Genomic DNA, 6,565 nt, shown 5'->3' with positions numbered 1-6,565 from the left:
AGTGTAGTTTTTAACCGTGTCAGCAAGTGTAGGAGAGAGGGAATGGAGTGTTTTACAGTCAAATTTCATACCCTTTTATGCTTACCCTTCTGTGTTTTAATATTTCAAGCTTCTTGAATATAAATTAACAAGATCTCTATATGAGGAAGTGTAGTGTTTTACAGTATTTCATATTGGAAAGTGTAGTGTTTTACAGTTTTTCACATGAGGAAGTGTTGTGTTTTACAGTATTTCATATTAGAAAGTTTCGTGTTTTACAGTATTTCATGTTATGAAGTTTAGTGTTTTACAGTATTTCATATTAGAAAATGTAGTGTTTTACATTATTTCATATTAGGATGTTTAGTGTTTTACAGTATTTTATATTAGAAAGTGTAGTGTTTAACAATATTTCATGAGGAAGTGTAGTGTTTTACAGTATTTCATATTAGAAAGTGGAGTGTTTTACAGTATTTCATATGAGGATGTGTAGTGTTTTACAGTATGTCATATGAGGAAGTGTAGTGTTGTACAGTATTTCATATCAGGATGTGTAGTGTTTTACAGTTTTTCACATGAGGAAGTGTAGTGTTTTACAGTATTTCATATGAGGAAGTGTAGTGTTTTACAGTATTTCACATGAGGAAGTGTAGTGTTTTACAGTACGTCACCTATTTTAGTTCACAGTGTCATTTTTGCCTGCGTGTGTCATCTGTAACTGCTATGGGATTATTGTGAACAATTGTGAAACCTCACACATTCGAAAGCACTATGTTTTATCATTTATGAACATATACTATGGCCAAATTGGCTGGTATTGCTCAGAGGTAAAGCTACGTAACTGTCTTCCTGGATAGACCCTAATGTGTCTGTGAAGTGAAAGAGAAGACCTCTGCTAATACATTGTAGTATTGTCATCGGTGCAGGAACAAGCAAAGTAAAGCACACACTATTTTAGAATAAGTATGTGAAGCAGCTTGTTTCCATTTTAATTGTAAAACAGATAAGCACTAAACACTTCTAAAAGTAAATGACTTGTGAGTAATTACCATCTATTACCTCTAGGTCTCCAGGGAGCCATTTAGGCTGGCCCAGATGGCCACAGAAATGGGATTTAGGGGGCAAATTGACAGCATTATTCACAAAGGCATTATCAATTACCTGGGTATCAATTGTAGTGTAATCACGCTGAAGAGTAGGTAGGTGTCTTGGAGTCCAGGCCATGATTGAAGGAACTAAAACCATTGTCATTTTTGTAAGGTTGATAATTAGCTAGAGACGTCTGGATGATTTGTAGACACTCTCTGCTCATTTCTTATCTGCAGCTTTTCCTTCAACAAAGACGGGTCTTGGTGGAGGTCATATTAGGAGGTTATATAAAATAAAATAAAAGCTAAATAAAATATAAACCTATGTAGCCATCGTGAAAAGAAGGGCTTTTGAAGTGCAGGGCATGGCCTGTACTACCCAAACTGTAGTTAGAAAACAGGAAATGACTTTGACGCTTGTTTAGGAACACGTTTGCACCAATACAAAATGGACACGACTCAGGCCCCAGAAGGCATTGGAAGCATCATAAAGATTCCAAGTGGCATTGAACTAAAATGAGACCGTGGCTCATTTATTTAGCAGGTACTTAGTGTGTGTATTTGGTGTCATTCCTCTAATGGAGGGAAGGGAGATTACAGGCTATTTACAGACTAGAGAGCTATGGAGGCTTTAGTGTAAAAACCTGCTTATGTCCCAAAGGGCACCCTATTCCCCACATAGGGCACTACTTTTTGACGAGCGCCATGTTGGACCCTTGTCAAAAGTAGTGCACTACATAGGGAATAGTGTTGAGCTCCACCTCTTCACGTTCTCAAGAGCTAACAGACCCAAAACATTGAAAGCTTGACTGACCAAACCACCCTTTCAGAGGATTCTAATATCATGGTAATGCCCCATAATGAACCAAGTGAAGGATGTGCCATTACATTGTATTCATTTTCTCTCCTGAATGTATTGCAATATGTTTGGCTTTAATTGGGAACTGGGTGAGTGTTATAGGTGATGGATCGTGTCATGACTTGGACGTTAATTGTGATTACCTTGTGCTTAGCTCATAATGTAACCAATAGGTTCCGTCCTCCACAGCTGTCTAGTGTTCATGATCTCCTGTCTTAACGGGGCAATCCGACAGTTGAATTAAGCTCATATTGCGTGTGTAAATTATATTCTTCAAGATTGATTTAAAGTCCAAAAAAATGGATGCACCAATCTCTAATGTCTCCCCTTTTTTAAAATTAAAGATGTGTTTTAAAGGATTTTTCTAATTTCAGCCAGTTGTTTTTAATAAAAGAGCTCTCACTAAAGTGTTAAACAATTATTTACAACGTCATCCATTTTGTATAATATTTTACATATTGCCAAAATAAATAAAAAGTCCTGCAGTTTGTAGGATATGTTTGCGAATTCCAATTGGAACAATATGTTATGAACTTCAGATCGCGTTCAATCTCTTTAAGTGTCTGCTTGCTACTTATGTGTTGAGCTTGGAGACGTCAGACCAGACCGTCGTCCTGTTATCACTATTGTCACCACATTGAGGAGAGAAACAATATATATATATATATTGCGTACAGTATTTCTAAAATAAATAAATAAAATAAAATAAAATATATATATATTGTCTCTCTATATATACTTGCGTACACTATTTAAAAAATAAATACAAAATAAATAATATATATATAGTCTCTCTATATATACTTGCGTACAGTATTTCAAAAATGAATAAAAAATAAATAATATATATATATATTGTCTCTCTATATATACATGCGTACAGTATTTCAAAAATGAATAATAAATAAATAATATATATATATATTGTCTCTCTATATATACTTGCGTACAGTATTTCAAAAATGAATAAAAAATAAATAATATATATATATATTGTCTCTCTATATATACATGCGTACAGTATTTCAAAAAAATAATAAATAAATAATATATATATATATTGTCTCTCTATATATACTTGCGTACAGTATTTCAAAAATAAATATAAAAAATAAATAATATATATATATATATTGTCTCTCTATATATACTTTGTACAGTATTTCTCAAAATGTTGCTCCCATGTCAAAACCTCCTTAATATCAGGGTAGAGGACAACATGTGACAAGGTCCTCATTGTGACATCAATTAGTGGTTGAATTCTGCAACAATCCAATCTGTGACCAGACAAGTGTTGCCACAAATACAATTCAGTGAGAATAGCTACAAACTGAGCGTTCTGTAAGAAATCTCGATTTTTGGTGTAGAATGAAATGTTAACTTACATCATTATCCATATCAAGCTTTAACCTCCCACAAGGTGTTCTTCTGTAAATTCAAATACATTTACCTAAATTGGTTAAATCTTCAACGCCAATACTTCATTTATCTATTCCTGCTCAAATGAGAAGTTTCCCCTTAGTCTTGCTGAGTGTGCCGTAATAGATCAAGCAATTTGCTAATTACAAAAGTTAGTTTTGTCCCCCTGAATAAATAATGCTGATTAATTAGCAAGTCAAAATAAGTGAAGATGATCTATGTTGAATATATCAGTGTCAGAAAAAACTAGCGTTTCCTTTACAACTGTCGGCAGTTTTTAATTACAGACACAGAAACTTTCCATATTTGATAGGAAATGAATACGTTCTTAGGGGGAAAGGTCTAAAGGAAAGAACACTCAAAGACTCAAGTTGTCATATTACTACTTGGTCAACAAGTAATGACAGTATTATATCAATCATCACCTGAACCAGATTACAACCAACATATGATGTCTATCCTCTATACACTTGGATGCCTTGACGAGAAACATGTCTTTAAGTGATTGTAATAGGATTTGGTGATGCAGCAAAAACAGTCCTGGGACCTGGCTATGGGGTCCCCTGGACCAGGACTGAAGAACACTGCTGTAGTTCAGACATGGAGGATAGGAGGATCACTCTGCTGTAGCTCAGACATGGAGGATAGGAGGATCACTCTGCTGTAGTTTAGACATGGAGGATAGGAGGATCTCTCTGCTGTAGATCAGACATGGAGGATAGGAGGATCACTCTGCTGTAGTTTAGACATGGAGGATAGGAGGATCTCTCTGCTGTAGCTCAGACATGGAGGATAGGAGGATCACTCTGCTGTAGATCAGACATGGAGGATCACTCTGCTGTAGATCAGACATGGAGGATCACTCTGCTGTAGCTCAGACATGGAGGATAGGAGGATCACTCTGCTGTAGATCAGACATGGAGGATAGGAGGATCACTCTGCTGTAGTTCAGACATGGAGGATAGGAGGATCACTCTGCTGTAGATCAGACATGGAGGATAGGAGGATCACTCTGCTGTAGATCAGACATGGAGGATAGGAGGATCACTCTGCTGTAGTTCAGACATGGAGGATAGGAGGATCACTCTGCCGTAGATCAGACATGGAGGATAGGAGGATCACTCTGCTGTAGTTCAGACATGGAGGATAGGAGGATCACTCTGCTGTAGATCAGACATGGAGGATAGGAGGATCACTCTGCTGTAGATCAGACATGGAGGATCACTCTGCTGTAGTTCAGACATGGAGGATCACTCTGCTGTAGTTCAGACATGGAGGATCACTCTGCTGTAGTTCAGACATGGAGGATAGGAGGATCACTCTGCTGTAGCTCAGACATGGAGGATAGGAGGATCACTCTGCTGTAGTTCAGACATGGAGGATCACTCTGCTGTAGTTCAGACATGGAGGATAGGAGGATCACTCTGCTGTAGTTCAGACATGGAGGATAGGAGGATCACTCTGCTGTAGATCAGACATGGAGGATCACTCTGCTGTAGTTCAGACATGGAGGATCACTCTGCTGTAGATCAGACATGGAGGATAGGAGGATCACTCTGCTGTAGTTCAGACATGGAGGATCACTCTGCTGTAGATCAGACATGGAGGATAGGAGGATCACTCTGCTGTAGTTCAGACATGGAGGATAGGAGGATCACTCTGCTGTAGTTCAGACATGGAGGATAGGAGGATCACTCTGCTGTAGTTCAGACATGGAGGATAGGAGGATCACTCTGCTGTAGATCAGACATGGAGGATAGGAGCATCACTCTGCTGTAGTTCAGACATGGAGGATAGGAGGATCACTCTGCTGTAGTTCAGACATGGAGGATCACTCTGCTGTAGTTCAGACATGGAGGATAGGAGGATCACTCTGCTGTAGATCAGACATGGAGGATCACTCTGCTGTAGATCAGACATGGAGGATCACTCTGCTGTAGATCAGACATGGAGGATCACTCTGCTGTAGTTCAGACATGGAGGATAGGAGGATCACTCTGCTGTAGATCAGACATGGAGTATCTCTCTGCTGTAGTTAATACAACTGTACTGTAACTCAAATTCAGAGATCACCGTCTAGAGGTGTTCTGGCCTGATGTTGATATGATAATGGTGTCAGAGCAGAGCAGAGCTACCTTGGCTTTTTCTGAATTGAAAAACATGTATTCAGACAGTATGCACCTTGAAGGATTTCCACGGTATTCCTGAGGTTATTTTATTATGCCTTCTTCATTTCACGTCGTATTGCCTTGAATGACAGATAGATACGTACGTTCTGCTATCCCTTGTTGCTTTAGTAGATGGAACAAAAGGATGAATCAGATTTTCATAAAGCACAATAAGCAAAAACAAAGTGTGATGGGTCCACACTCAAAATGATTTAGCGTAACGCTTACATCAGGAATAGTGTACGGCGACGTTTTGGCTCATCACCCTCCTTCAGTGTTTGGGTACAAATCTTTATAGTTCAAGAGCACAGGTGAGCGACCGATGAGCAGCAGGTGCTTCTAATCAGGGTTGTCACTCATCTGCCAATCAGGGATGTGGCTTCTGTGGTCCACCTGTAGACATGCTACAATCACAAAGAAATACAGAAGTATAAAGGTTTGGGAGACGAAGGATTATCAGGTGTGAACCGTTCATGAATCAATTGCCTTACGTGTCTCGGCTCACACGAGAGAGCTTACAAAGCACAATAATGACTAATGAATGTTAGAGATCTAACTTGTCATGGGAGAGTGTGAGTTTGAGCTGAGGGGGGCATTTACAGAGAGAGAGAGAGAGAGAGAGAGAGAGAGAGAGAGAGAGAGAGAGAGAGAGAGAGAGAGAGAGAGAGAGAGAGAGAGAGAGAGAGACAGAGAGAGAGGGACAGAGAGAGAGAGAGAGAGAGAGACAGAGAGACAGAGAGACAGAGAGAGAGAGAGACAGAGACAGAGAGAGAGAGGGACAGAGAGAGAGAGAGAGAGAGAGAGAGAGAGAGAGAGAGAGAGAGAGAGAGAGAGAGAGAGAGAGAGAGAGAGAGAGAGAGAGAGAGAGAGAGAGAGAGAGAGAGAGACAGAGAGACAGAGACAGAGACAGAGGGACAGAGAGAGAGAGAGAGAGAGAGAGAGAGAGAGAGAGAGAGAGAGAGAGAGAGAGAGAGAGAGAGAGAGAGAGAGAGAGAGAGAGACACAGAGACAGAGCGACAGAGACAGAGAGAGAGAGAGAGAGAGAGAAACAC

This window comes from Oncorhynchus gorbuscha, unplaced genomic scaffold (assembly GCF_021184085.1).
Source record: "Oncorhynchus gorbuscha isolate QuinsamMale2020 ecotype Even-year unplaced genomic scaffold, OgorEven_v1.0 Un_scaffold_1559, whole genome shotgun sequence".
Taxonomy (NCBI): domain Eukaryota; kingdom Metazoa; phylum Chordata; class Actinopteri; order Salmoniformes; family Salmonidae; genus Oncorhynchus; species Oncorhynchus gorbuscha.
The sequence above is the reverse complement of the archived record's forward strand: the minus strand, read 5'-3'. Positions refer to the sequence as shown.